Raw genomic sequence first — 21,677 nt, 5'->3', positions numbered from 1 at the left:
CTTAATACACTACTTAATAGGTTGTAAACCGGCAATACAGGTTCTGATGATCATTTACAGATGATGACAAACAAACAAAGGATTTGCTATATACAAGAAGCACTTTGGTCATCAAAGCTTTGATGACGACTGCTTTGATGACAATCGCCCTTTGATTTCGCACTGTACGCGCTGGGCAACTGCTAGAAAGTTCTACAAAGATCGACCGGTAAATCAAGAGTTTTTTGTCTTTTGGCTCAGGTTCCTTTTAGTCCTTTTAGTCACCGCACAATTGAGTTGCATGAGTATTACTGCTCATGCAACTCATTTGTGCGGTGATGTTTGGGGGATATAGTGTTGTGATATAGTTTTTAGGTTATAAGAAAATACGGGGCTTATATGAAGAATTGCTGTCATTGTGATCCACTCTCCATTCCAGAAGGTGGCAGTAATGCACCAAAAATGTTTTTGCCAACTACTATTAAACAGAAGAAGAAACGGGTGAAAAAGGACTAACTGCTGCACACAGGAGAAAGAGTTTGCTACACATCTGAGCTTGGCAGTGTATGGAATGGCACTGGACTGTTTACGTTTGTTTTATCTGTGTGCAGTCAATTATTAAAGATTATTTCAGTTGTGACCAGCTTACTCTGTTGTCATCATGTCAGGAGGACTCACAGTGGCAGCAAGACCTGCTACACTGACGGCTATAGTCACAACTACCTGAGTTGTATGTGTGCACCGAATGCTGGCCCCATGGGCTAAGAACCAATATAAAACAGACAGAAAAAAGTAGCAACAAGTTGCGACACAAGGAAAAACTGATTTAAGCCATTTAACAAATCACCCACATAATAAAACCCTTTCTCACTGCAAACTTAAGTTTGTAAAACTGTTTCACTCTCCAAAGTCCTTTGAGAAAATCTGCATTTTAAGCTCACATGGAAATGGGAGCTGCTGGACAATGGCTTGTTAATAGTTATGTAAGTTTGTGTTACTTGACAATTTGCATAAGGGATCTTTAATACAGAAGTCACAAACATAACACATTTGTACTTATCAATGGAGACAGCAACAGCTGTGATGAAAACCTAATGATTTCATTGACTGATTTGGACCTTGCTGGCCAGCACAGGTGGTACATAACTATGGCAACTGTGACAAGTGTAAGAGTTGCAACAAAATCACAATTGTCTGTTATGTTTTTATCATTCCAATTATCTGCAGTTTTGACCTTCAAGCCATCATTGGCAACTCATATACCAGAACATAATCCATATTTGGAGTTGTCAGTTTATGCAATGATGTGTTTTAATGAGAAAATCAATTTAATGGATGCATTATTGCCTGTCAGTGTCAGAAAGCATGATTATCATTTAAGAACATATTCAAAAGTCAGGAAAGGCAATACATTACAAAAAACACTGAGTGAAATTCACATATGCAGATGGACACGAACACCTGTGCAAGTGGAGCAAACTGGGATAAATCTTTGGTCTGATTCAATGATCACAATCACAGCTGCAGGCAGAAGCTAACAGATGAGCTGAGAAGTAATTAATTTCTTAATTTTTTTCCTCCTCTCTATCTCACAATCTCTCCTCAGGTAACTGTCCTCTTTCAATTCATTACTTTCAGCTGGTCGTATTCTTCTATTCCACCACCACTGTAGCCCAAAGGCCCTTCCTGCAGTACTCGACTCAAAAGCTCAAAACAGCTTTAATTGAAACCGTCATTGCCTTAATTGCTTTAATTAATCACTTTTCGTGTGGTAAAGCCTTTGTGGGGATTTGTAATAGGTGGTGACATTGGCTGTTCATCGTGTGCAGCAGGAGAGCGAGAGCATACATATCTTTACTTAAGCAGGAGACTGGATGGGTGGATAGATCAGTTAAGGCACAGAGATTCAACCGTGAATTTGCATCCTGACAAACAGCTGTGACTCCTGGGTAGGTATGTACTGTATATCCGTTAACCGATCTGTCCACCCATCAAGTCTCTTGACATCTATAATGCTATTTCAAATCCCAGTATTTGAAGATGCTATACTTTTAATTTTACAATGTCAAGTTTAGGGTTTGTTTAGCTTCTATGGGTTAGTTAACTTAACCTTGGCATTAACACTGCTCAGAGGAAAAGGGACCAGTCACTGAATCAAAAAGGTTATTTATTTATTTATTTATGTTTTGCCTCTTGTGAATGCAGTTTGATTTGAGATAAAACATTTTCAAGTCAAGCTTATTTGACCATAATCACATCATATTGCATTGTAAATATTAACAACTATGTGCCAAGGACAATAATTTAATATTATTTCTTTATACCAAGGGTCTTTCTGTGTGGAGCTTGTATGTTCTCCCTGTGTGTGCATGGGATGTGAAAGTGAATGGTTGTTTGTCTCTGTGTGTTGACCCTGCGATGGCCTGGTGACCTGTCCAGGGTGTACCACTCAATCATAGATGAAAATGCAGTCTTGTTTCTCGTTGTTGAATTTAACCAAAAAACAGGTTTCTTTTTATGAGCCCTGTTTGGTCATAACATACATACTATGATTCTTCTTTCTCTCTTTGAGTGTGGGTGAGAGTTATCCATAACCTCTTAACAATGATGAAAAAAAAAAAGATTTAAACAGTGAAAAAAACTTCACCCCAGTTTCTGTTGACCCACTAAAATGAGATGGTGTATTTTGGCCAAATCAAATAACACATGAGGGGCAGAAAAAATGAACTATTACTAAGTAAAAAGCAAAATGAATTAAACCCGTATTCTCACCATGACATGGTAGCACTTTTATTAGCACAGTCAGCTTGCTTCAGCATGTTGGTTTTCTCTACTGTGGAACGAGCAGGAGAAAATAAGTTATCCTGACAAGTTTGAGACTGGGACACTATAGCCTGGCATGGGACATGGCCCTAATTGGAGAAAATGAAGATAAATTTTGTGAACCCTGTTAAAAGCAAAAGACTGTACATCATGCCCTTATGTATTGTGAAATGTTCAGAGAGAAGAGTTGTATTTGGCAAAGTAATGGATGTGGGAATTCAAAGTATTTCCCTGAAGAGACGTCTTGGTTCTTTGGATCATCAGGTGGCCAGGGCATTACTCAAGTTTTCCCACCAGCCAGCATCTACGTGTTTGTAACAGGAGGGAAAAAGTCAGTGGCCGTTTCTCAAAATCCATACTTGTGCGCACATGTCCCTACTTGCATACTCCCGTAAAAACGTCATCAGCCTCAGTCCAAGTTCTGTTCCATTTTTCAAGAACGCGAGCAGCGAGTACGGTTCTCCCGGAAGTGATCTCACTCCACCCATTTTACCAAGTATGCATCGGGTGGTGACTTGAGCGTACTTGGGAAAGCCATATATCCCAGAATGCATATCGGCGGAACACAGCAGGATAAAATACTAATATAAACCTGAAATAAATATTTTTCTGTGTCCCAGAACGCAGTTTTAAAATTATTTGAGGTCGAGAAATTAGTCATTTAGAACCCAAACATGTGGTTTGTGTAATAAGATATGACGTATTTATACTACGTCGGAGGTGATCAGCTCCGCCTCTGTGGACGATTGGTGCGCACGGCACAGAGCAGCGTCACCTCGACGTCAGCTGATGAAATGATCTGCTGAATATATATATATATATATATATATATATATATATATATATATATATATATATATACATATATATATATATATACATATATATATATATATATATATATACATATATATATATATATATATATATATATATATATATATATATATACATATATATATATATATATATATATATGAATGTGTGTTTGTGTGTGTGTCTAATATTTTACTCTACACTGCTCTAATTTATCTATTTTCCACATGGTACTGTATATTTTAATAAAAATTAATTAATACATTAAGTTAAATATTTAAAATGTGAAACTAACAATATAGATGCATTTATTAAAAGTATTTTATATGTTCATTCATCAACACTGTAGGTGGCGGTAATGAGGCGTAAGTGCTTGGTGCCACCCGCCATTCAAACAGTAGAACAAGGAAGTACACCGCTGTTCCAGTTGAAGAGGTTGTACTTGTGTACTCCCGTACTTGGCAAGTATGTACTCCAGTCGCACTTCTCAAGTATGTACTTGAGAATGGGCCAGTGTATAGTCCGCAAGTTAACATATGGGAGGCATCAAACCTGCTGGAATATCAAAGAAGAGGAGTGCTTTTTCTGACACACGAACAAGCAACCTAAAATAAACCATATTTTAATAATTTAAGGGTAGAATATGAGAAAAGTTACCATAAGTTGCCATAATATGTCCGATTAATGAAAGATGTTTAATTGAAATACTGGTTTCTCTGATTCACAGAATACATTTTCATTATGCTTTGTTTGTTCTGTTACACCAACCACCACCCCCACCCAATAGCTCATAGCACTTCAACACATGGGATTGCCAGCAGAGAGCAGCCAGCCACAATGCATTAGAAATGCTGAAGATTTCCAAAGGTAAAAAGCCTCATAGCTTCTCGCAAAAATCTCAACCAGAGGAGAAGAGAAAACAATGGTCTGCACTGGGGCTTACTTAAAAAAATACAAAGCAAAGAGGAAGTTGAAGACAGACTGATTTGGATACCTTTCCCCAGGATAGGGAAGCAATACAGATATCAGCCAAGATTAGCTAATGCTCTTACTCTTGCTGGTGGATATTTAATGCATATGTTTTTACAGTATTTTATTGTCACCCTGTGATTTCCCCTCAACTTATTTTTTCCCCCACTGCTGTTACATTGCTGCTGCTCCAAAGCAGACACTTTTACTTTACAAAGAGGTTGGGTGTGAATTATTAGAATAAAACAGCCAGTGGGACAGTTTAGTTTATTACCTTTATTTGTATTAGGGGCAGTGTACAAAATACATCGATGTGAGCAAGAGAAAAGATGCATTGTACCAGAATTAGCTAATAGTTAATGTCCATCTGTAGTCTCTGGGCAGGTGAACAGACACAATCAAATAAAGAACATACACACACTTAAATACAATAGTGTACAACACATACACAATTTGCAGTAGTATGGTGCCACAATATAAAAGAAAAAAAAATCAAAGTTTCAAGGTATGAAAACAGACCGATTACTTTCGCTCATAGGAAATTTGGCAACTATGGTCCTCTGTTACACTATAGGTCGCTGTTGTGCATATTTTACATAATGTCACCTTTAAACGTGGTTAACTGCAAATGAAATGTATCTGTCTATCAAAGTAATGGGGTAAGTGAGTGTGTTTGGAGGCAAGATTACCCTTGGGTTAAAGACTATGATCAATCACAGGCCAGTTTGAAAGGGAGGAGAGGCCCAATCCCAAAAAGCCCCTATTCACTCCACCCACTAGAGCGTAACCAAAGGCAGTCCCAAACCAATTTGTGTGGAGTGCAAATAGACTGTCCAGTTCTTGCATGATGAGTCTGCATCAGTACAGGCTTCAAATGATCCTAGCAGGAAGTGTAAAAGGCTAGTGGATGAAACGCACAAGTATAAGACATCCTCTTTCTACTTTGTCAAGTCTGCAGCTTCTTTTTTTTTAAATGGCTTTCATGTCACATGACCACTGACCACAAATAAAAAAGTGGACATGGTCTTCAGAATGTGAAACCAACTCCCCATTTTGAAGCCTCAACATGCTGTTTTAATAGCTTCTATGTCATGTTGACCCACTTACCACTGTAAACAAATTAGACACACAATTTGGTATTCACTGTGTCATGTCATGCTAAGAGCTTTAAGGACTGGACCTGAAAGCAAACATGACACGAGAGTAAAATGTACAGATTTAGATTATTTACCTAATATAAATAAACAGGAACGAAAGTGAGAATAGTGAACGAGTGAGTGAGTGTCTGTGCAACTGTGAGGACAGCTGCTTCAAGGCGAGAGTCAATGTTTGTGGTCGAGTTCCAGCCAGGAACAAAGTCACTCAGAGTTGGAGGTGCGATGAGACGATTCCCAGGCTGAGGAAGACGACGATTGGTGAAGACTCGGGCTTGTGGAGAGGAAGACGAGAAGATGGCGGAGGAGTTGAGTGCTCCTTGAAGCTCCTGATCAGGAGCCTTCTTAAGCTGGAGCTGCCTGAGGGAGCCGCGTAGGTGGAGTTGGTCACCGGCGTCTTCACAGAAAGTAGGTCAGCCATGCTTCCTGCAGCGAGGGAGGGAGAGAGAAACAGGGAGCAGCAGGGAAACTAATAATAATAATAATAATGATAATAATAAATAATGATTGAACGTGTGGTGAACAAGTGGAATCGTGTCAACTATGAGCGATTTTGCAACAACAATCACACTTGAGCTGTTATTACTTTATTCTTTGCACATGCAGGAAACATCCTCTTGCTGACAATAAAGGATTGTCACAACTAACAGACCTTGTCTTTGAAAATGATGTAGGTTGGATGAGGACGTTAAAGAACTTCAAGAATATAAATATATTCCCCTTGACATTCCAAGTTAATTGCATTGCATTTCTTTCATCTGCGATTCCCCCGATTGATTCTTTTGAGTTGATGAAGTTCAGCTATTTTATTTGTGACTTTCTAAGAAGTTAATGCCTTTTTCAATTAAAAACTTACATTAACTCTTCAGGTAGCTCAGCTGATGAAGGAACAACAAATGGGGGTGGAAACAGTATCATATTTAATGTTTTCAAATTAGACTCTATCATGATGCCAATCTTCTGTAGTGTGATCTGGCCAACGTTTGTAAAAACTCTATAGATTATCTTTAATTACATTATTCTTTAATAAAGTCGAACTATGCATGATATTTACCAAAATTGAACAGCTCCGTGTCATTGTGATGGTTAAATGTCTTGTTGCAGGGAGATTGGGGTCTGTCGCCACTCTCGCTAATTTCTGTTAGTGGAAAACTAGCCTTGCAAGAACAGGGCCACTGACCCGTAGTCCGAAGAATCAGGATGTCTCATGAAGTCTAGGGTCTCATGAGAAACTCAAATTGCTTTATGGCACTACACACTATAAGGTCAAGCCAGCAATAACGTTATTTTCATTCATCATGGCAGAGCCGTGGAAAAATAGTTTATTATGACTAAACCTAACTCAACCGACAATAATAACTTGTAAAGAGATTCTATTTAACAATTGTCATGGGTTTCCCCACTTGTTCATAGAGACATAAAAATAAATAATTTGACATATAGGCAAGTAAAATGCCAGAGGCATAAACCAAAAGCTCCCAGACAGATGGACTAGCAGAGAGGTCACTCAGAGTTTGGCCTCAGGCAGAAAAAGATCCGACTGAGGTCAGTTCTGCTCGAGCCAAAATATTCAGTACAAGGCAGTGGCAGGATATGTTGTCATTGTAATGTGTGAGAGAGTAGGCAGTGTGTATCAGATGGTGGTGAGCATTGGGTGCAATTTCATACATGACAATATATTGCCTACTATTTCTTTTTTCTTCTTTCTGACTCACCTTCTCAAGTTCTCCACTGGCCTTTCATAGCTGATAGTCGATTTCTCACTTAAATCTTTACAATTTTCCATGCAATGTAATCAGAGTTATTTTGGTCTCATCGTGTAAGCTGCGGTTGATGTAATTCTAAAGACAACAACAATTAACATGAGTGCACTCCAGAGATAAGACACCCATTGTCTCCCACTCTGATGACAATGAGTATCGCTCATTATGACAGGAATTATCTTGAAGATAAATCCTGTGCTCTGATCAGTCCATTTAGAAGAAAAGAAGTGTAGACGGGGGAAAAAAGAGTGGCATATTTAGACATAAGAATCACTTTACTCTGCGTGATAACAGTGTTGATAATTATTTTGAAACATCTTTAAAGCTGATCAGCAGCATTGAGAGTCAAAATTGTTGTTCTGTTGTTGTTGGTACCTTAATTAGAGTTAAGGTGAAGAAAAAATATATACATGTTTTACACACACATACAGTGGTATGCAAAAGTTTGGGCACCTCTGTAAATGTTCATGATTTTCTTTTATAAATCATTGGTCGTTTGGATAAGAAATTTCAGTTAAATATATCATATTAGAGAAAAACACAGTGATATTTGAGAAGTGAAATAAAGTTTATATGATTTACACAAAGTGTGCAAGAATTATTTAAACAAAAAATTAGGCATGTGCATAAGTTTAGGCACCACAAAAGAAACATTTTGTGCATCCTCCTTTTGCAGAAATAACAGCCTCTAAACGCTTCCAATAGATTCCAATTAGAGTCTGGATTCTGGCTGAAGGTATTTTTGGACCATTCGTCTTTACAAAACATCTCCAGTTCAGTCATACATCACACCACAACTTTTCAATAATATTCAGGTCTGGGGACTGAGATAGCCATTCCAGAACATTGTATTTGTCCCTCTGCATGAATGCCATAGTAGATTTTGAGCAGTGTTTAGGGTCGTTGTCTTGTTGAAAGATCCAGCCCCGGCACAACTTCACCTTTGTCACTGATTCCTGGACATTGTTCTCCAGAATCTGCTGATATTGAGTGGAATCCATGCCACCCCAACTTTAACAAGATTCCCAGTCCATGCACTGGCCACACAGCCCCACAGCATGATGGAACCGCCACCAAATTTTACTGTAGGTAGCAAGTGTTTTTCTTGGAATGCTGTGTTCTTTTTCCACCATGCACAACGCCCCTTGTTTTGCCCAAATAACTCTATTTTAGTTTCATCAGTCCACAGCACCTTATTCCAAATGTGCTTTAGCATACCTCAAGCGACACCAGCGACGTTTGTGACAGGTGCAGAGAAAAGGCTTTTTCTGCATTACTCTTCCATACAGCATCTCCCCTTGTGTAAAGTGCACTGAATAGTTGAACGATGCACAGTGACACCATCTGCAGCAAGATGATTTTGTAGGTTTTTGGAGCTGGTCTGTGGGTTGACTGTGACTGTTCTCACCATCCTTACCCTCTGCTTATCGGAGATTTTACTTGGTCTGCCACTTCGGGCCTTAACTATAACTGTGCCTGTGGTCTTCCAATTCCTCACAATGTTCCTCACAGTTGAATCTCTGAGAGCTTTCTGTATCCTTCCCCTCAACCATGATGTTGAACAATCATTGTTTTCAGGTCATTTGAGAGTTGTTTTGAGGCTCCCGTGTTGCCACTCTTCAGAGAAGATGCAATGAGGAGAAAAATTTTACAATTAATACCCTTTCTCATGATTGGATTCACCTGTGTATGGAGGTCAAGGGTCACTGAGGTTACCAAACCAATTTTGAGTTCCAATAATTAGTGCTAAAGGTATTGAAATCAATAAATAGGACAAGGGTGGCTAAACTTATGCTCATGCCTAATTTTCTTTAAATAATTCTTGCACACTTTCTCTAAATCATATAAACTATTTCACTTCTCAAATATCACTGTTGGTCTCCTATATGATATATTTAACTGACATTTCTCATCCAAACAACCAATGATTTATAAAGGAAAATCATGAAAATTTACAGGGGTGCCCAAGCCTTTGCATACCACTGTATATATATACAGTATACATATATATCGATTCAACAGTTCCGGTTGAGTGTACGTTGGCTGCTCTCTGCCCATCCTCCAATACTCCCCCCCCCCCTTTTGTGATTTTAACTCTTATTTGTTACTCTTTTCGTCCTGACTCAGACAAAAATGTTGGTTATAGTCTACACTGGTTCTTCTGCAAACAATCTGGCTGTTAGTACCATGTGTGTGTTTTTTCTTTATGGACGTTTTTTTTACCTGTCTGTTGTGCTCCCACTCCAATACACCACTACTGAGCTCCTCCAGCTTCGGTTTCATCCACCTGATCCCCCACCGATACTGCGCATCTGTTCGGACATCGTTTGCCCGCCATATTTGAAATACACCCACCATGGTTCCCGACAAAGCTACCACATTGATGACTCCACTGCCATAAACTCCATCTGGTCCACGAACCGCCATTGACCGAGAAACTCCACCCGCAAAGTGAACCACAGTGTGTTAGCTCGTATACCCAGAGCGGCGGCTAACATTAGCTCATCCAAAGACCGTTGTGACATCAAAGTAGGATTACTTAACATCCGTTCTCTTACAAGCAAAGGACATTTGCTGCATAACCTCCTCCTCGACCGCAAGTATGACTTTTTATGTCTAACTGAGACGTGGCAACAACCTAATGATTTCTCCCAGCTCAATGAAGCTATACCACCTGGGTTTGTTTACTCCAGTCAGCCCCGTCTCACCGGAAGAGGAGAAGGTCTCGTGAGACCTGATAGAGCTTGTCTGTCAAACTGACGGCATGTTACTCTTTTGAATCCAATTCATCTTCAACTGAATGGTCCAACTCCAACTGTTTTAGTCACTGTCTATCATCCAACTAAGCCAAATAAGGATTTCATTGATGACTTTTCTGCTCTTTTCACCCATCTTACCTTACTCTCCTCCAATATAATTCTGCTTGGTGATTTTAACATCCATATGGACAATCTCAACCAAACCCTTTCCAAGGATTTCACATCCTGCCTGGATAGTTTTAATTTTAAACACTATGTAAATTTCCCTACCCACTCTAAAGGCCATATCCTAGATCTTGTCTGCTGCTCTGGCATCACTCCTTTTAACTGTTCTGCTGATGACCTTCCCATTTCAGATCACTTGTTAACATCTTTCAACGCTACCTTAACACTATCAAAAGTTAAACAGTCTCAGCTCATTTCTTTTCGAAACATCAAAAATATCAATTTAGCAGATCTCACCACAGGCATTAACAGCCTCCCCAGCCTCAGTTATTCATCCACTCCTGATCAACTGGTTACCCATTACAATCATGGCCTCCATTCCCTGCTGAATTCACTTGCTCCTGTTAAAAATCGGACTGTGTCATTCACCAACTCTGCTCCCTGGTTCACACCTCATCTACGACAACTCAAAGCCAAGGGATGTCAACTAGAGCGGCTCTTCAAAAAAAAAGGACTCTCTGTTCACAAACAAATGTATCATAGAGCCTCGAGAGCCCTGTTCTCAGTCCTCAACAACACACTACCCCCTCCGACCTCACTTCCTCCACAGTTCTACTCCTTAGATCACTGCAACTCCCTAATGTTATTCTTCAATGAAAAAATACACAAGATCCACCAGCTACTGACCCCTCAAACCCGCTGCATTCCATCTCCTCTGGTTTTCCATGCCCCCCTCTCTAGTTCTCTAGCTTCCAACTGCCCTCTGTTGCTGACATTTCGGACCTCATCCAGAAATCTAAAACATCTACATGTCAACTTGACCCCCTCCCTACTTCCTTAGTCACAGCCTGTCTCCCCTCCTTGTTACATCTGCCATCATTCACTACTCCCTCACTTCTGGTTCTGTACCATCCACTCTTAAATCTGCTGCTGTTACACCTATACTCAAGAAACCCGGTATAGACCCCAGGGACTTCAACAACCTACGACCGATCTCCAACCTACCATTTCTCTCCAAGATTCTAGAAAAAGCAGTGGCTTCACAGGTACATGCACATCTCCATAACAATAACCTTTACGAACAGTTCCAGTCTGGATTCCGCCCTCGTCACAGCACAGAAACAGCCCTCCTCAAAATCACTAATGATCTGCTTTTGGCAGCTGACTCCGGACTATTATCCTTCCTCACCCTCCTTGATCTGATCCGACACAATCTCCCATACCACCCTCCTCGACAGACTAGCATCTATTGGCATCTCCGACACACCCCTGGACTGGTTTAAATCTTATCTCTTGCCGCACTCAGTTCATCCAGTTAAAAACCTTTACATCCCAACCATCTCCCCTCTCCTCTGGTGTTTCCCAAGGCTCTGTACTTGGCCCCATCCTGTTCATCGTCTATCTCCTCTCCCTTGGTCAGTTCTTCCGTAAATTCAATATCCACTTCCACTGTTATGCGGACAACACCCAGCTCTACCTTTCTTCCAAACCCACCTCCACCTTCCCGCCCTCCTCCCTCTCTAACTGTCTGCAAGAGATCAAAATCTGGTTCTTTTCCAATTTCCTGAAACTCAACAGTGACAAAACGGAGGGTCTCCTCATTGGTTCCAAATCCACTCTCGCCAACACTCCAAGTTTCACCATCCCCATCGATAACTCCTCTGTTTGCCCCTCCCAACAGGTTAAGAGTCTTGGTGTCGTCCTTGACAGTACTCTCTCAATCCAAACCCACATCAATAACACTACTCTATCAGCCTATTACCATCTACACAACATCAACCATCTCCGCCCATCCCTTACTCCCAAAACTTCCATCCTGGTCTGCACCCTGGTCACATCCCGCCTTGACTATTGTAACTTCCTTCTCATTGGTCTTCCCCACAAGTCAATCTATAAACTCCCAATTGGTTCAGAACTCTGCCGCCCACATCATCACCAGGATCCCATCTATCAATCACATCACACCTGTTCTGTAACAGCTACACTGTGCCGATTAAATTCCGCATTGATTTCAAAATTCTGCTTCACACCTTTAAGGCCATCCATAACCTCTCTCCCTTATACCTCTCTGACCTCCTTCACATCAACACCCCTTCCCGGACACTCAGTTCTGCCTCATCTATCAGCCTCATTGTGCCTCCTGCCAGTCTAACCACCATGGGGGCCAGAGCCTTCAGCCGCTCTGTCCCCCGCCTCTGGAACTCCCTCCCCCCTGGCATCAGGAACATTGTCTCATTCACCATCTTCAAATCCCATCCCCATTAGACAGGTACAACCACATTTAGACTGGCATCTCTCTAATGTGCATAAAAAACACTTAAATTAAATAAAATAAAATTAAATTAAATAGAAGAAAAATGAATAAAGTAAACAGTAATACATAAATGTCAACATATGTAAACGTTGTGATTATATACATAAGGTGCAAGGAGTTATTGTAGTGGGTGATTGGTGGGGGTTATGGAGGCCACAGCTCAGGGGGAAAAGCTTGTATTGTATTGTTTTATACTGATGATAGAAGTTCAAATAGAGCGTGGCCAGTGGGTGTCAATTTTCAATGACTGATACTGCTGACCTCCTTCCTCAGATGGTTGGTGTTGACATCCTCTCTGTGTGGGAACTACAACTCTATCACACAGTGTAAGTCCTTCTGTTTAGCAGCTCTCCAGCTTCTGTAACACACTGTGATGCTCTTTGTGGGGATGCTTTCAATGGTGGTTCTGTATAAGTTTGGCAGCAGTTTCTGTGGCAGGTCAGTCCATTGTGGACTGCCGCGGCTCTGATTAGATGATTCAGCTTGCTAATGTTGCTAACTGTCCAGTTAACTTGAAAATCTGGTTATTAAATTAAGTGCTCTCTCACTCAGGTTGCCACTGACCCTGTGTTATAGAGCTTTTATTTTGTGCTGTTACTGCTGTGTATGTCAAGATAGATATTTTTAAGATAGAGCATGTTCTACACAGCCCTATGAAAATGTTTTACCTTGCTGTGTTTCAGCTGAGTAAAGTTTAAGATATTGTCTGCTAACTGCCCTGGGTTGTATTTCAGTTAGTGCAGTTGTGTTCTTTTTTGTTTACTCTGCTGCCACATTTTCTGTTGCCCAATAGAGCCACTCATCAGTGCTTTAACGTCTTCAAAAGGAACCTCCTTTTCATTTTGGTAAACCTGCCCCACATTTTCAGTTATAATTTGTTTATTATTATTTATGAGTCTCTTATCCTATAGACATAGGCCGATTCATTATAGAAGCAGAATTTATTTACTACATTCACTTATTTAATACATTAAGCAATGCACTTGGCAAACGTAGTGCCAGGCAAGCAAGCTGGAGAAGAAAGAAAACATCAAAACAGAGGTATAACATTAAGAGAAGAAACAAAGATAAGGTCACGGGAGAAACTCTTTAGTTGTAAGAAGCCTACGAGATATGCTTAAGCATTATTTATTTTGTTGATATCATTTAATGTGCAAAAGGATAAACATTTCATTATGTGACACGCATCTCTTATGTTTAAGCTGTGAGCTTTGGTGTAAATTCCTGTTCAGTATTTTATATTCTTTAAAGCCAGCTGCCGTAATTGAGAACATACATACTTGTGTTTAGTTTGGTATTCTTGGTTATTTATTTTGATGTATTTTCTCTTGGATAAATATATCATATAGGAGACAAACACAGTGATATTTGAGAAGTTGTATATGATTTACAGAAAGTGTGCAATAATTATTTAAACAAAACTAGGCATGTGTGCATACATTTAGGCACACAGGTTGCAGGTACAAGTGGCAGAAATGGGTTTTCTCAGGAGGATGGCTGGGGTCTCGATGCCACTGGGGCACTTCCCAAGGGAGGTGTTCATGGCACGAGAGAGGCTGGGGCTCTCAACTAGAACTGCTATCCCCGCAACCCAATTTCAGAAAATTGGATGACAATAGAACTATTAATTTCTACTGCTGTTTATTAAAATTGACATTGGTATGCAAAAGTGTGGGCACCCCTGTACTTTTCATGATCTTCCTTTATAAATCACTGGTTGTTTGGATAAGAAGTGTCAGTTAAATATTTCATATGGCAGACAAACACAGTGATATATGAGAAGTGAAATAAAGTTTATATGATTTACAGAAAATGTGCAAAAATTATTAGACATGTGCATAATTTGTCATTTTCTTGATTTCAAAATATTTAGTTAATTATTATTTAATTATTGAAACTCAAAATTGGTTTGGTAACCTCTGACCCTTGACCTCCATACACGGGTGAATCAAATCATGAGAAAGGGTATTTAAGGAGGCCAATTGTAAGTATTTCTCCTCTTTGCATCTTCTCTAAAGACTGGCAACATGGGAGCCTCAAAACAACTCTCAAATGACCTGAAAACAATAATTGTTCAACATCATGGTTTAGGGAAAGGATACAGAAAGCTATCTCAGAGATTTAAGCTTAGTTTCAACTGTGAGGAACATTGTGAGAAATTGGAAGACCGCAGGCACAGTTCTAATGAAGGCCCAAAGTGGCAGACCAAGAAAAATCTCACATAAGCAGAGGCAAAGGATGGTGAGAACAGTCACATTCAACCCACACACCAGCTCCAAAGACCTACAACATCATCTTGCTGCAGATGGTGTCAGTTGCTTGAGGTATGCGCAAGCACATTTGGACAAGTGGATTTTTCTATACCGGGGAACAAGGGCACATGCTCCCCCATGTAATCGGCGCATCGCACGCTTGTCCAGGTGCCGATTGAAACCCAAGTCACACTATCAAGTGCGTCATTATTACGGTTACATTGTTCTTGTCAATAAAGATGTTATATTTGTGTCCAGCCATGGCAAAACCTGTCACAAGTTAATCAAGGGACATTTTGAGGTATTTACAGATTCTGAAAGTGTGATTTCTAAGATTTCCAACAATGTCCAACACGTGCAAATCGGATAATATTTGAGGAAGGTATGGCCATTTGAATGTAGGCACTCCTCAAACTGCTTTAGGGAGAATTTTAGCCTCAAAGATTTACACCTTCTGAGAGCCTGGTCTATGCTGTCAGTGACCACACCTCTCTGTATGAGCACAGATACTCTGGTTGCGAGCTACACTGCTACACAGAACAATACATATACAATACATTAAAAACTGGACATAATATCCTCTTAAGATTTGAAATGAAATAACTTAAAAAATATAGGAGGGGGGGTGGCTGTTATCATTTCTTGTCCTTACACTTATGTAGTCATACAATGGTATGCAAAAGTTTGTTACCTGTAACAATTGCTGGGCATGCGGAGCTTTTGACAATTTGAGGTAAAAATGGGGCATTCTAAGGCTTTTTGAAAGACCATCATGGTGACTCGTGAAGTAAGTCGTAAGTTACTCAAAATGGAAAAAAACTAAATTAATTGTTATGCCAATTCTGTAACATTGTATTTTAATTTAATGTTGTTGTTATGGCTGGGACTGTGTGTACTCACATCACTAAAGTCAAGGCATTGCAATTATAGAAGGTGCCCATCATCTGGTGCGGGCCTTTTTTTTCTCCACACCGCCCCTGCTGACTCTGCGCTTCTCTCTCTCCTGCATTGTGCGCAGCTACAAGGGGGCTCTGCATATCCAACGCAGAATGGATAATTTCTCTATGTGCAGTCATGTCCACACATCCATATATGACATGATCTTTATGATGATCCGCTGCATCTGGGGGCTTTCAATCAGCCAGACTGTCAGATGATGACAGCATGACATCAATAACAGGACAAACTAATACAAAGGAGACATAACTACCTGTATATGTAGTTTTAACATATTTCACAACATGAAAGTAAATAAACTAATGACCAAGAGCGCAGACCTCACTTGCTCACTCTCTCTCTCGCCCGCCCCGCGCGTTCTCTGTGCACATTGGTTTAAATGAACAACAGACATGGTTAGTGATGATCAAACGTTTTGTGCAAGTGATTTAAGGTCCTGACTCTTGTCCCAAATATGACAGGCTTCATTCAGTGATTTAAATAAATATATAAACATTAATGAAACGTTTATATGCAGAGCGCGCCGACTCAGCATGTTCTACTAGTAGTTTGATTCAGTTTGATTTCAGAACTTTCCATCCATCTTCACGTAACACCAGAGTGCTTTAAACCTCAACCCTCGCAGTCTCACCATGCGTGTTTAGATGCGCAACATTGAAAAGGGCTCCGTCTGAAACAGTGTCGCTCGGCACATCGTTCCGAACATTGTAATCAAATACACTGGTATGGCGGTATATTAAAAATTCATATCATAACGAAAATATAAACCAGTATTCGACGTGAACCGGTATACCGCCCAGCTCTACCGGGCGTCCCTGTTGACTAAAAGCCTGTGCTTGGCTCCTGTCTTCGTCACACTACAGCAGTAGTGTGACAACACTACAACTTCCCACTAACGGGCCATTGATTCTGTTGAACACAGCGGTTATATCCTGTTTGCAGTGAGTGTTGACTGACATCTTCTCCCTGGCACCTGCGAGTGGAGAGACTGCAGCTCTACGGGTGTGGTGTGGCGGGCCGAGCCAGCGCAGCCGCTGAGGACGCATGTATAAGTGAAAACAGAATCACATATAGGCTGCTGTAATAACTTGACAGCAGCTGAGGCGCTGTGATATAGGGGTGTGTGTGTCCCACAATACTGTGATTTGAAGCATGTAGTGGCTTCTTACAAACTTCAAGTTGAACAATTTGGAAAAAAAAACGAAAATCCCACATTTTGACAACTTTTTTCATGTTTTGCTCGTTTTGCGCTGGGCCGACTTGTGCCCTCTTTGTCAGTGGCGGGTCACATTTAGGGATGCTCCGATAATTCGGCGGCCGTTAACACAGTGAGTTCACTGTGGAACAGCAACTATAAATGCTGGAAAGTCTCTTTGCGCAAAAGCGACACTTGGCTGCATACGGAGCAGAGGAACTCCCCGCGATATTCACTTCACAGCACAGAACATTCTCTCTCTTTGAGCAGTTAACTAAAGAGATCAGCTCATCTGATGCATCTGTTATTCTCTTAATTGCAACGCTAAAAAGTCTTCTATAAAACTATGAAAAGTGCGCCCTGCTTTTCAGTCTGTCACCACGTTTTACTCAGATCGACTCGGATAACCTGCACTTCATTGTGACTGTACTCCATCCTCGTCATAAAGATCATTATTGTGATAATGTGTGGGGATAAAACACGTAGAGAAATTATCCAGTCTGCTTTGGAAGTGACCGATTGGAGACGCAGAAGCGCAGAGCGACGAACGGCGCAGGAGAGGGAGAAGAGAACAGTGAAGGGGCGGTGCGCAGAAATAAAAGGGCCATTTGTCTGCACCAGATGAGGCAGATGAGGGGGCACTACCACTTTTTTATAATAATAATAATGCATTATATTTCATGACACTCAAGGTCGCCTTGTTGATTTATTTTACTTTTAAGTGTAACCATTGCATGGCTTGGTTTAAGATTCACTGGCTGATTACTTGATTAGTATTTAAGTGAAAAAATTCACAACTCAAGCAAATCGGTGCCACACCAACAGTTATCCAACCAGTGAGTATTTAACACACATTATTATCACCTTTGCTCAGATGGTCTTTTGAAAAGGACAGGACCTGCCACAGCAGGGCGGCAAGATAAACGATGTCAGTATGTCACCGCTTTCAACTGCCATGTCAAGCTGGGAGCCATCCATCACTAAACCACAATGACACTTTAAATTGGTTACGTCAAATTAACCTGATGTATCATGGCACCATGCTGGAGGTTTCAAATTGGTTTTGTGGCCTGTTATGAGTGGTGGGTGGGCATTTATCAAGAGTGGCTTTTACTTGTCCCCAGGCAGGTTCTGGTGCACTTCCTTCATTCAGCATGTCCAATAAGGAGCTACAGATACTGTATCTGTTCAGCTGTCATCAACAGACCACATGGAGTCTCATAAATAATTTGATGTTCCCCACCAGATGCAGACAGGTTGACTTTGACGCTGACATCAAAAGAATGTTGGTCTTAATTGAGCATTTAATAACATGATAAAACTTTAAAGTAGCCCTTTAAACCCTGAAATTAATTTTTATAGGGTTGCATTTCTGTGCTATAAACCTTACCCTATACAGCTTAGATTCAGATTAAAATCTCATCACATAAATGGTGGAAGAATGCATAGAATAAATCAGTGCAACTTCATTAAATTATTCATTGCAAACTTTCCCATAGTGAGAATTGTAAAGGTTCTTCTATGTACCAAAATTGAACATAGTTAGTTTATTTCAGGGAGGCCACAAAGTTAAACGACTCAACCCAGTATGTCATTGGAATCTCCATGCCAGTCGACATCAGCTGATGGCACAGCTAATCCACTTCAATGTCATAACTATAGGTGGTACAGCAGGTGCAGGTGCAGCTGCACCGGGGCCCATGTGGATGGAGGTCTGTGGGGAGACATGGGCCTGGGATTTATAATTGTACGATGTGCTACGGCGTTTGTGTTCCACCCCTCTATAATAAACTGTTGGTGAAGAAAGTGAGAGATTGTGAAGGAGTGGCCAGTGGAAAATCCACAACACCACTTATGTGCAGCGAGAGAAGGACGCACTCTTCTGGAGACAAATGCTGGAGCGCATTTGTGAGGGAATGTAACATTAACACTGGCAATTTGCAACCTATCCTTTCGGGGACACAGGGAAATATTGGGACAACTACAGTGGGAAATGTCTTGCAATTATCGAGCTGCTGGCAAGTCGTGACCCTGTGCTTGCTGATCAAACAGCCCAAATGGTCAGTTAAATACCTCAGCCTGCCATTCAGAACGAGCTCATATACATTTTGTCACAGCGTGTTCAGCAGGATATCACAGCTGAAATAAACCAAGCATTATGGGTGGTGGTGGGCTGTTACCTTGTCAAGTCACTGCCCAGCACATCATTTTTTGTTTATGCTGATTGTCTATTGGGTCAGTTTTTGTATGGTGCTGTTTTTCTTCTTTTTTTAATTTTTTTATCATCGCCGCTTGCTTCAGTTTTATTGTGCTCTAAAGACTTCAAATTACTATATAATTGCTTGCCTATTCATCAAGTAGCAGTGTTGTTGTGAAATTGCACAAAAATACCTTTCTGTCACAGTCAGTGGTCATTTCAGCACTATGGTGACATTGAACAGCTCCTCTGCTCTGGCTCATGCATTGTTTTCACCTCTCATCATTTTGACCAAGCACATGCTCCATGTCCATGTTTCTGATCACTTCCCCTTTGACCTCTCCTCACTGGATCTCCAATACAATCGTCAAAGTACAATCCACATTGCTGTTTAATATATACTGTATACAACGAAGGGTGTGGGTGTGTTTATTATTAGTAGCTTGTGTGAGCAAGCACCTGTCATAAAAGCTTGTACTGGGGCCTGTCATTAATACGTTCACGCCACCGATCCACTTCTATTCATTTGAGTAGCAAGTTCTTATTGTGAGTGCTACTTAATCTTCTTCCTTTGTTTTGGTATAATCTGGTCCATTATACAACTTTACTAATGTGCCAGTCAAAACTGCTGCTGTTTCCCTCACCATGCAAAGGGCAGGCAGTTCCCAAAACGAGCCATGCTGCCAAAAGTAACTTATTGCATTAAGGGTAGGGTAGAGTTCATATTTTGACTAAAGTGGTACTGACTGAACTGCTGTTCAGGGATGAAAATTACATAACTGAGTTACAAACAGACTAATTAGCTAATAAATACCAACATTCATTGCTTCATACTCATGCTGTGACTTATTACTGGGCAGAAAGAGAGCGGACACTATTGTCTGTCCGACTTCAATTCAACTTCTATGCAGGTCCCTATGGCAACACTGCAGATACACGTGACAAATAAAAATCCTTGAATCCATCCGCTGCAGCTTTAATTGTTGCCATCATTTACCTATTAATATTATTTTTACGAGGATAAACACAATTCACATATCCACGCATCTCAGTACAACCTCAGCACATACTTCCCATAGCATTAAGTGTGCGTTATTGATGTGTTTGTCACACCTATTAATCACAAATAGCAGCATGAGGCAGATGGATTTCTTCACTACCACCATCCTCAAACCCTGCTGTGCCTGTTGGGGAGTGAGCATGGTGTAACGAGCAGACACATCTATGTTCAGGCTGTGTGAATGCTGATCAATAATGACACGGCTCAATGATCCCCACCCGTCTGCACCTCTAGCCATTGGAAACTGCATCCACTAGCTGCATGGCAGTTTAACACTCAAATGTTTCCTGGCACTTAGTGCAAATGGTGTCCTCGTCACAGGACCAGTCAAGTTTTTAGACTGTATTAACTGTATGCAGTCCAGTTACTCAGACCCTTGTCAGCATTTTTTTAACCCTAGAACACCATTGCCACAATTTTTTCAAATTATTTTTTGATCCCAAATTCCTAATTTTCCAGTAATTTTGGAGCATTTTTATATGGTCCCCTCATTATGCTTTTCTTTCATTTTGTTAGACATGACACTTTAAAATAAAAGAAGACTACTCGAATGTGTCATGTATTGTCATGTTTAGATATATTCTGATGAAGTACTTTTTATTGGGTGTATTTATTATCGGGTAAAAACAAGACAGACCTGGGGCCTGATTTACTAAGATCCCAAATAGAGAGCACTAAATTGCTGCTGGTTTGCATTTTGCGGGTGACCTACTTAGATTGCCGCCGCAGAAGTGGTTAAGACCGCCCTATTTAAATGAGGATTTTGCGCTAGTCAAGGGTTGTTAACATGGAGAAAGAGAAAGAGCAGACTCACTGGAAGCTCGAAATGAAATTTGAAGCCACTGAACAGCATAGAACCCTTTTTTTTACACAGGATTCCCCCGACGCAGGGGCAACCCTTGTCGGTATGATGGACAGCTCAATCATTACATGACATGTAAAACAAAGAATAATAATATTATTCTTTAAAACAAAGAATAATAATATTATTCTTTGTTTTTTTAAGGGCAGCATCCATAGTCCATATTATGGACTATGGATGCTGCCCTTAAAAAAAAAAACAGGGTGCTGCGCTCTCCTCCTGACTCACCTGCAGCTCACTGAGAGCTGCCGGGGAGCACTCTGCTGTTTCTCTCAAGATTACACATAGGTCTACTTTCAATAGATGTGTGACATTTCCTCTACACCTTTTGTCCATAAGTAAATAAATAAATAAATAAACCGGATCATCTCAACGGCAACGGCAGCTTTTTAGTCCCAGTCCGTCCCTGGTT

Source organism: Microchirus variegatus (genome assembly GCF_963457635.1).
Source record: "Microchirus variegatus genome assembly, chromosome: 11".
NCBI lineage: Eukaryota > Metazoa > Chordata > Actinopteri > Pleuronectiformes > Soleidae > Microchirus > Microchirus variegatus.
This window is presented reverse-complemented; position numbering follows the sequence as displayed.